Source organism: Zalophus californianus, chromosome 2 (assembly GCF_009762305.2).
Source record: "Zalophus californianus isolate mZalCal1 chromosome 2, mZalCal1.pri.v2, whole genome shotgun sequence".
NCBI classification, from domain to species: domain Eukaryota; kingdom Metazoa; phylum Chordata; class Mammalia; order Carnivora; family Otariidae; genus Zalophus; species Zalophus californianus.
In genome coordinates, this window is record NC_045596.1 from 104,878,712 (window position 1) to 104,889,784 (window position 11,073).

The following is an 11,073-nucleotide window of genomic DNA, read 5'->3' on the forward strand; positions in this document are numbered from 1 at the left end:
GCATGCGGGATGAAAGATACCACACTATAAGAAGAGCATGTGGGATGGCAAGTTATATTTGGAAAATCCAACTTTATTAAAATTTGTTCATTTTTTGGTTTTATTAAAAACTGATGTCAATTTACAAAATATTTTACTTTGATTTAAAGTAATCCAAGAAGAAATGAAAAAAAATCCAAGTAGAAAAAATAATGTCAAAGAACCACAAATATGTCATGATGAAATTTATGTTTTCGAAAGTCAAGAATACCAACAGCCTTCCTGGACATTAGCATGCCTTGACTAGCAGTTTCATAATTTCATTTGATGCTCCCCCTTCAAAAATTATGATAACTACCAACTGTTTCAGAAACTGTACAGCTACAGGACAAATTGTTACATACATCCTCATTCAGTCTTCACTGCTTCCTTCTGAAATAAGTAATGCCCCAAGGTTTATAAAATAAGAAAAAGAGGGGGGGTGTCAGGTAATTATGAGTCCCTAAAGACACAAAGTTGGGAAATGGCAGAAATTGGGTTAAAATTTAGATAGCGCTGGCTTTAAAGAATAACACCTATTCCAGGGTTACCAAAATGTGATATGGAGAAATGATTTTAGGTGGCACGTAGACACATACTCTAATTACATTGACTCAGAACCTGAAAATGACTTGTTTTATACTTCTTTTTATAGTCTGTATTAGTCAAGGAAGAAGCTGTAGTATGAAAATACCCTGCGTTAGATACCTCTCTAATACTTAATAATTCCCCTTTCTGGGAAAGAAATAGAAGACCTCATGCTAGAGCTTTGGTTAAGCAACAATATCTATAAAACCTTTTATATTTCTTTCATTTCTATTAGATTTATTTTTAGCTATATCAGTGGGTATTGGTATTAGTCTTCTTTTTGCCAAGAAAGCATGCATTACAATTTTCAGGTCTCAAACAAGTCAACTTAAAGGAAACTAGTAAGTAAGTGGTAGTGAAGGTGGTATGTGCATGTGTGAAAGGAGTGGAGATGAAGCAGTCCCCTGACTGCAGGTCAGGCTAACCTCCTGCTTTACACAGAGAGCAAGGGGGAAAGTAACTATCAGAAAAGAGCCTTAGGGCTCCTGGGTGGCTCAGTCGTTAAGCATCTGCCTTCCGCTCAGGTCATGATCCCAGGGTCCTGGAATCGAGCCCCACATCGGGCTCCCTGCTCGGCAGGAAGCCTGCTTCTCCCTCTCCCACTCCTCCTGCTTGTGTTCCTGCTCCTGCTATCTCTCTCTGTCAAATAAATAAATAGAATCTTAAAAAAAAAAAAGAAAAGAGCCTTAAAGAATTTCCAAACATTCACATTTTCCGTCAAATATCATTTTATAGTTTAACTTAACCCTCTACCCTAGATTTTGTACACTTACCTCAAGTGTTTCCCATTGTCTTCCCTTTTTAACAATGATAAATGCGGCATCTACCTTGCAGCCAAGAGACGGATGGAATCTTCTTGGCCTGCTATACTCATCATGAATAGTGGACTCCGGAAGGAATGCCAGGAAATACAGAAGTCAAGGACCATGCATATACTTCTCTCATTTGGCAAGCTCCCTGAAGTCAGAGACCATCACCAATTTAGCAGTCATGGAATTAGGAGAAAAAAGGGGAGGAAAAAGGGAGAGAAAAAATGTGATTGTTCCTATGATGCCTATTTTATTAAATAACATTGATAATAATAGTAATCATGCATTTAAAAGAATAAATAATTGCTATCATTCGCTTGCCAAGGAAACAGTTGGCTTGGTTAAAGTGTTGGCTAGCCCTTCCTGTAATAATTACTTTCACTTGTACTTTCAGAAAATAATTGCTTGATATATTAATTTTAGGAATCACCAAGGATTATAGTAGTCTATGTCTCAACACACCATATTTATTTTAAGAATAATTGACATAAAAAATAACATATAAGTTAGTTTTCATTGTAAAGTGCTTAACTGAAATAATCTCTAAATTCCAAAAATGTGAACATCAATTTTGGATATTCACAACCATAAAATGCCCCAAACTTTCATAATTACCAATACTGTATGGGTGATCTGCTCTTTTCAGAGCACCTCATATTCAGAATATGGGAAGTTGGAAATTACCTGCTTGAGATCAAGGTCAGATTGACAGTTTATTGGAATCTTTTGTTGTGTTACAAAGTTAAGCACTGGATCTTAAATTTGTTGTAAATTCTTCCAATTTCACTTTAAAGCAACAATAATGGCAAAATAAGTGTTACAAAAATATAAACCATCTCCTTATCTATAAATTTTACGGATAGTTCTAAATAAAAGTTCTTCACTATTTGAGTTCACATTGAGCCTATTTATACTCTACCCACCTCACTCCCATCATAGCAGAAAACATATGAGATGTCAAACATCTAATGTGAAAGGAATTTAATTACTTTAAAAATACATAGGTACAAGATATACTGTACATATTTCACATGGAGCATTTATAGAACACTGTTCATCCCAAAATGTTTACAGGTTATCATTGTAAGACAGTCCTTAATACATAGAACATAGGTGGTCAATAAATTATTTTCCTAAGCTTTGTGAATGACTTAAAGAAAATCCACCGTGAAAGACCAGATGGCTCAGCAGATTGGCAATTTATGAGCTAACTTTAATCTCTCACTGGACAAAATGACTAAAGGTCATTGTCATCTGCCATCTGCCATGTGGCATGTGAATAATGAAGTGGTGGGCTTAGTCTCGTTACCATAGACAGGTGCCTACCATAGAAGATGTGAGCCTCATTCCAATTGGAAATAATTTATTTACATCTCCAAAGAAAAACCTTTGATAAATGGTGAAAGCTGTGTCTCCTGACCAAAGTTGAAAAAATCTCCAAGTTAAATTTAATAGAAAGTGAGGGACCAACAAAAGTGATTCTATATTGTATATTTCAAGAGAGAATATCTATTTCCTCACATATGTTCATGACAGTAAATCCATATATCTTCAGAATAAGAAGTTATAACTCACCTTTTAAACTTCTAATTTGGTATAACATTTTGCAAAGTAATAATGTATCGGCACTAGATTTATATTTAGGAAACACGAGGTATTAATATGTGTGGCATAATATATATTACTTTAAATTTTAAAACTTTATTCCAAATATACATGTATGTAAGTAATTGAGACTTTTAACTATGTATAATTAAGAAGAGCAAAAAATGCATGCTTGAGAGAGAGTAAGAGCAAGAGAAAAAGAGAAGGAAAGAGATATGGTGGAAAAAATTTTATAAACATATAATCTTGTTACCCAAACTTGAAAAACCCAAGTATTTAAATGTATTTGCCAACATATGAGTTTTTTATGCTATAGTTAAAGATAATAACCCTAAATATTAACTATTGGCAAGAATCTGGCTAATATTTGAAAAAAAATGTTGAGTAGAAAATTCGTGGTTAGTATTTCTCTGTTATTCATTTTTCCTTGAACCCAGAGTGATTAAAGCTTTCATGCACTGGGGCACCTTTGCTCCATGGATATCGTGCCAAAAGTGGGTTCTGGTGATTCTGGGGATGATCTTAGGGGATGCAGAATCATTGTACTTAAATAACTTTGAACCACAGAGCTATAAAATTATTTACTTTTAATACTTCTGATTATATAATGTGAAAACTCATTAGTAGCCCTCTAAGCATGTGCTAATCTCCTCTTTTAACAGAACAGCAGGCTGCAAAAGTTATAATGTTGACAAGAAAATTAACCTAGGTAAAATTTAATGATATTGTATATTTCTATTTTTATTTCCACAGCTACTTTGTGTTTTGTTTGTTTGTTTGTTTTGTTTTGTTTTTAATTTTTATTTAAATTCCAGTTAGTTAATGTAGAGTGTAATCTTAGTTTCAGGTACACAGTGTATAGTGTGATTCAACACTTCTATACAACACCCAGTGCTCATGACAACAAGTGCCCTCCTTAATCCCCATCATCTACTTAACCCAACCCCTCCCCACCTCCCTTCTGGTAACCATCAGTGTGTTCTCTATAGTTAAGAATCTGTTGCTTGGTTTGCCTCTTTTTGCTTTTCTTTTGCTTTGTTTTGTTTCTTAAATTTCACATAGGAGTGAAATCATATGGTATTTGTCTTTCTATGACTGACTTATTTCGCTTAGCACAATACTCTCTACCTCCATCCATGTCGTTGCAAATGGTAAGATTTCATTCTTTTATATGGCTGAGTAACATTCCATATAATTCCATATATGTATATACGTATATGTATACGTAATAAATGCAATAAATACTATGCTTAAAAGTACAAAGTGTTTTCTTATTTACTTTATTCATATATATTCATACTATATTAAATTTCAAAATGTAGGTACAGATACCTATTTTGAAGAATATAAACTAGGGTAGTGTGATAGCAAGAGAGTGGGAAAATGGGAGAAATTGACTTAACTAGGGTGGTCTTTAACGAAATGATGATTTGGATAATATAGGCATACCTTGTTTTATTGTGCTTTCCTTTATTGCACTCTGCAGATATTGTATTTTTTAATAAGTTGAAGGTTTGTGACAACCCTGCATCAAGCAACTCTATCAGCACGATTTTCCAACAGCATTTGCTCACTTCATGTCTCTGTGTCACATTTTAGTAATTCTAGCAATATTTCAAACTTTAAAAATTTTATTATTATTATTATTATTATTCTGTATTTCATCATTATAGTATATATTATATATTTCAATAATATTACATATTATTATATTCATTATTATTATATCTGTGATCAGTGATTATGACTCACTAAAAGCTCAAATGATGGTTATCAATTTTTACAAATAAGGTATTTTTAAATGAAGGTATGTACACTGTTTTTTTAGACATAATGCTATTGTACATTTAATAGACTACAATATAGTGTAAATATAACTTTTATATGAACTGGGAAACAAAAAGAAATCCAATTGACTTGCTTTTTTGCAGTGGTCTGGAACTGAACCCGCAATATCTTTTTCAGACCCTGCAGAATTTCATGGAAAATGGGTTTCATATATATTCAGATGGGTGCTACCAAATTTTTACTGAAGGCAAATAAAATTACTTGGCATTTTGCCAGATAAAAAGCAAATAAAATGAGGATTCTGTATACCAAATATATGCAATCTAATAGGGTTATCAAGACACATAAGTAGAAAAAGATCAGCATCTTAAAATAATGCCCAACTAGTTATTTACACATATATCTACTTACCCTCACAAATGCACAACCTAAGATTAAAAAAAAAAGTTAAAAGAAAAGTGGGACAAAGGCTAAGGTAGTACAGACCGGAAGGCACCCTAAGAAACTCTTCATGTACAGATTATTTCCAAGTGGCATAAACACAACATCAACAAGGCAAGGATAATGAGAACACGCAGGAGGTAATTACTAAACGTGCAGAAAAATAAAAGTTATAATTTCTGTCCAGAAAGTTTTATGTAAACCTTTTGGATAGAAAAAGAAAAAATCAAATGGTAGAATGTGTGAATTAAGCAAAGCAAAGTAGATCTCATATGTTAGTGCTTAGAATAGGTACTGCATAAGTCCATTACATATATATTAATTTTAGATACATATAAAAATGAACCCACACTGAGATGATCTGATGATTCAAATTGTTTAGAGACATTTTGTCCATATACAAAGTCTATAAAACATGCATCAAAATACCTAATATCTAATTTTAGAAAATATAAATTAATATTGCGCCTTAATTAAACATATTAAAAGAGAAAGCTAGAGAAATCCTCCTTAGCGAATCAGTGTGCAAATGCAGTTCAGGTGATTAAAAGCCTGCAAGAGTCAATAGTTGCATATCTAAGGTTGTCTTGAATTACTTTTATGTGATTATTTTAAGAAGATAAAAGTTGGAGATGATATGCAATGGGAAAATGCATTGTTCTTGCCCAAGCCTCAAAATATGGCGTTGAAAGATCATAATCAGTTCTTGTTCTAAGACTGTGTGAAGGACTACTGAAAAGGAGGAAAACAATACCCTTAGGATCGTTTAACAAATATATCCAGGCATTCTGTGACTTTAGGAGTTTTCAGGGAAAAGAAATTGCGTTTTTAAAGAATAATAAGACATCATGGTTTAAACCATCAAGTATCTATAGAGAACTATTTTTACCTAATGGGTAGTAAAAGGATAAAACTAAACCTATGTTTGAAATATTACAGTTTAATTGAATAGGGACACAAATTAGGACATTTTAATTCTCTGTGGTTTATCTAAATGGGAATATTAATTCTATGGTTTAGATAGTGTTAAAAAAAAAAAGGCAAGACATGAGAATTACTGAATGTTCCCAGGGTGATATAGCCCATTTCTTAGAGAAAGTAAACTATAGTAGCTTTTATTCCTTAAAAACTATATTATTTTCATGAATTATTTTAACAAATACTAGGATTACCTTAGTTAAAGAATAAGCAGGTAAAGAAGGGCAGTTTTTTTTTTTTTAAGGATTTATTATTTTAGAGAGAAGGCAGTGGGGAGGGGCAGAGGGAGAGAGAGTCTTAAGCAGACTCCACACCCCATGCAGAGTCCAACATGGGGCTCTATCTCAGGACCCTGAGATCATGACCTGAGCCTAAACCAAGAGTCGGGAGCTTAACAGACTGTGCCACCCAGGCACCCCAAGGAAGGGCTTTTTTGAGGGGATGGAGGAATAAAAACAACAATCATAACCACCACCACGAAACACTTCTATAAGGCATTCAGACACAACCACCTGCATTTGCAGCTGCTTTATATTTGAAAAAAAAAAATTAAAACATTTGCATACGCATGCATTTATTCAATAAATATCAAGTACCTACTATATGCCTGGCAGAGTTGTAGGGACTGAAGATTAAATGATAAGAAGACAGCACCATCTGCAGCGATTATGGGGAGACAGATAAGAAATAAGCAAATAAATAATTTCAGACAGTGACACACCCTCTCTGCATACAAGAAAACACATTAAAAAGTAACGATTGGGATAGGGAGAGAAGTACTTCCTGATTTATAAACTAGTTGCAGAAAGCATTATTGAGGATGTAAATGAATGGAGTTATCAAAGAGAAATTCTGAGAAAAGAAAGTTCTGGGTTGAAAGAAGCACAAGTGTCAAGGAGGGAGTTAGAGATGAGCCTGGAATGTTCAAGAAACACAAAGTATTCCTACATGGCTGAAGCACAGTAAAAAGGCAAGGAATCCTGAGATGGAAAAGGTAGGCAGGTGCCAGCTAATCCAGCTGTGTTCCTCACTATGGAATTTAGATTTCATTCTGTAAGCTATAAGAAGTTGAGAAGAGACCCCCTAATCACCACCTATCTATGTACTTTACACTTCATAGTGAGAGAATACAAAAGCACCCAAAGGTTAAGGGGATCGATTTATCAGTCTCTCTGGCAGCTAAATACAGCCCTGACATAAGTTTGTGCCGATGGGATTATAAACAGATGAATCAACTGGTAGTTCAAGTAACCTTCCTTAAAAAAAACATAGATGTTTCTTGTCTCCTGCTCCTTTTCTTCTCAGTTTCTTTTTCTCTCCTGCTGGCTGGAATGTGAAAGTGATGACTAGAGCTGAAGAAGCCATCTTGGAGCATGCAGTGATCTGAGATTTGGAAGTCATCCACTTTAAAATAAGACAAAACAAAGGAGAGTCCGGAGGGCCTTGTGAGAGCCGAGTCATGATTTAGCTTGAACCCCCTTACCTTTCTACTATTATCTGAGATAAAAACAAAATTCTGTCTTATTTAGGTTCTGGATATCATGAGCATTTTTTACTCACGTGCAAACCTAATCTTAAATGATTTTTCTTTCAAGTGTATGGTTTCTGTATCTACAAGCATACTAAAATGCCATAGTTTGAATGAAGCCTTAAGTCAAGAATGGCATAATGTATCTCCAAGTATCTCCTTTAGAAAGTGAAATGCTATTCCACTTCTTTGGGACTTGGAAAAAATGATCGAAAACTGTTTACCTCTCAAAGCCAACACACATTTAGGGAAACAAATGGACTGACATTGAAAAGATAAGAGAGAGTTTCTTTAGATTCTGTGACACACTCTGTTGTCAGTTCTTGTCATTGCTAACTGACTGACGCTTCCATGTGGATGAAAATTGTGCTGTTCAACCACAGACAGTGGGAGCAAAGTATGTGTGATTGTTTCTTGGGAAAATAGCCAGTCTACGACTGTCTCAAAATTATTAAGCTGGAGGAGTGAAAAGAACCTAACAGGAAGGTACAATCTGTGTGGCCGGAATCACTGTTTACCCAGATCTTAAGGTTTTTATTCTTAAGAAACTAATGGAAGAAAAAATACAATTACTCATGTCAGAGGAATTATAATCAGACCTTTTCAGTGAGGACACTTCTGAGGAACTTTGAAAATGCTCTACTAAAGAGTAAGATCTAAATCCTGCAATGAGAGCAGCTAGAATAGTTTACAATGTTGTCAGCGAAGTCAGGTCTCTCCTACTCATTGCTTCTCTCCCTTTCCTTGATCTAAATCTGGAGGATCCAAAGGCAATCTAGTTGGGGGTGGGGACAGGAGAGGAACTAGAGCCACAGCAGGCAAGACAGAGAAGAAGCTTTCCATGTCCCATGCTGCTGCTTGTTGCATGAAGCAGAGCCAGGGTGAGAGAGACAAGAGGCTTTTTAAAAATACTGTTTTGAGTTTTTACTGGCCATTTTGATAGCCACACTTAAGAATTCTTAGGATTAAAACTGACATTCTCTCGTCTAAATGTGACCAAAAAATATGAAACCTAACCTAAAATTGATTCAAGATATAGGATGGATCTGACTTGAAGAATTTAAAGAACCAGGTACCTTGGGGTGCACTGTGTGTGTGTTGGGGGGCTGTCTATGTATCCATATGTTTGGAAAGGGGAAAAAAACTGTTTTTTTTTTTTTCACCTGCATTCTATGGACTTCCGCTCCTTCAACACATAAGTAACCTAATTTTAAAAAGCACATGTTGACTGCTTGGACTGTAGGGTTGCATCAGTAAAAGCTGTGAGACAATTTCAAGTAGTTCGTGGAAGTGACCAGAGTAGTTTGAACTTCAGAGAAGGCAGGCCAAGACGGAGGGAAGTAAATACTTTGGAGGGGGGCATCCAAAAGATTTCTAGGTACAGAGACTTTATAGCAGTCTGTCTCACCATCTCTGGCACAAACAATTTCCCTTAGGGAGACACTCTAACCACCCACCCCCTTTTTCATGTTTTTTCAGTCATATTAACATAGAGAGGAATTTCATCTTTACCATTCTGTTATACATTAATTCCTGTGGATCCTAGTACCTTCGTCACATCCCTTTTTCAAAGTGATTCTTGGATGTGCATTTCTTACCATACATTCAAACAGTAATAGGTAAGTTTTCTTTTAGATGATTTTGAGAAATATTTTCCTAATATTTAAGAAAATCAGTTCATAGATACATGAACAGTAGAATAAAAAAATTATATATATTATATATACACATTGCCTACATTCACTATCATATGGAGAAACTTACAAATGGATAAAATGTAAAAACAGATAATCTTCATCATTTGCTACAGTACATGTTACATGGAACAAAGTTATTTTTGAAGAAAATTGTTGCCCAGAATTTATAAAGCAGTTTTGTTTTCACAATGTTATTCTTAAAAACAGTATCTGAATATAAAACTATAATCCGAAATCTATTAAAAAAAACAAAAACAAAAACCCGAGCCATCAAAAAGCTGGGAAGTAAGGTACAGGAAAACTTCCAGCTCAATTCTAAAATAACAAAACACCCAAATTATTTTTTTAACTAATAGTCAACATCTTCGAATAATCTTTTTCATAGAATATGCAAAGCTGTGCAACATTTTATTTTTCATCTCAATGTCATGTGAGCCATCTGTTATGTATGATGTATCTTACAGGGATTTTGAGACTAGCATGACTTATGTTCAAAATATTTGGATGTTTTGTATTTTTCTTGGACTTATCTACACATTTGTGTCAGTGCCAGTAAGAGAAAGGGAAAAAAAAAAAAGAAAGAATTTGATCCTCATTCTTAAATGTTTAAAGCGATAACTGTTCTTGTTCTCTGCTTTCTTGTTGCAGGGCAGAATGTCTATTTTTCTCGAAGAGTGAACTAGGTGTATCTACAACTTTAACAACGTCACTACACTCTGAAGGGGATGTACCTAACAGGGCACCATGGCACAAAGCACATACTGCTTTTGACTGACAATAGCAAGAAGCTAACAAACCATTCTTTTGTCTAGACACTCTCCTCCTCCCAAAATATAGAATAAACAAATTCAAGACGTGCAGTTGCACTGGCATTACATACAGACAAGATGGTAAATACAATCTGACTGTCTTCCTGTTAGAGTAGGCACAGATCCTGGAAAACCCGTTTCCTATGCTGTATATACCACATTTCATCTGCCAGAGGAAAGGCCTAAAGAACAATGTGCTTATGCCTATGTGTGTTATGTGGACAACTGCCACATATTTCTACAGGATTATATTCTCTCTCATTCATCAGAGATACAGTCACTGAAGTTACATTGTTTTAATTCACCAATATTAAACCAAGAGTCTGCTTAGAATCAAGACTGCTTTATGTTTTTCTAACATCACTCCATTTGGGATGAAAGAATAAGCAAATTGAATTGGACAGAAGAAAATTCTACCTGTCTTTGTAGGATATATATATTGTCTCTCTTTATATAGATAGACAGATAGGTAGATATTGATATAGATAGATAAATACAGATAATTCATATATCACAAATATAAGAATATGGCAAACTGAAATATTTTATTCTAATTTGTCATTCCATTGTTAATTTAAACATATTTACCTATACCTTTCAGCATTATTGCCCACAATCTTAGTAAATAAAACTTGTTGGTATAAGACTAACTAGGGATAAAAACACATGGTCATCACACATGATAAGTGGTTCCACTTTTAAACAGAAATTTTATGAATGGAAAAATTTAATTTGAAGTGCACCTATCCACACCATAGATGTTTCTAATATGTAATCTCTAGTATTTTTATGTTTTATTACATATTTTATTT

At 34.3% G+C, this 11,073-nt stretch overlaps 1 long non-coding RNA gene across 1 annotated transcript in view; it reads left to right on the forward strand.

The window, feature by feature from the left end:
* LOC113924181 overlaps positions 1-10,224 on the forward strand; it is a 62,101-nt gene extending 51,877 nt beyond the window's left edge. The window contains exon 3 of the long non-coding RNA XR_003520569.1: positions 10,101-10,224. This is a non-coding gene — a long non-coding RNA (uncharacterized LOC113924181). The remainder of the gene's footprint in view (positions 1-10,100) is intronic.
* Positions 10,225-11,073: the final 849 nt, after the last annotated feature.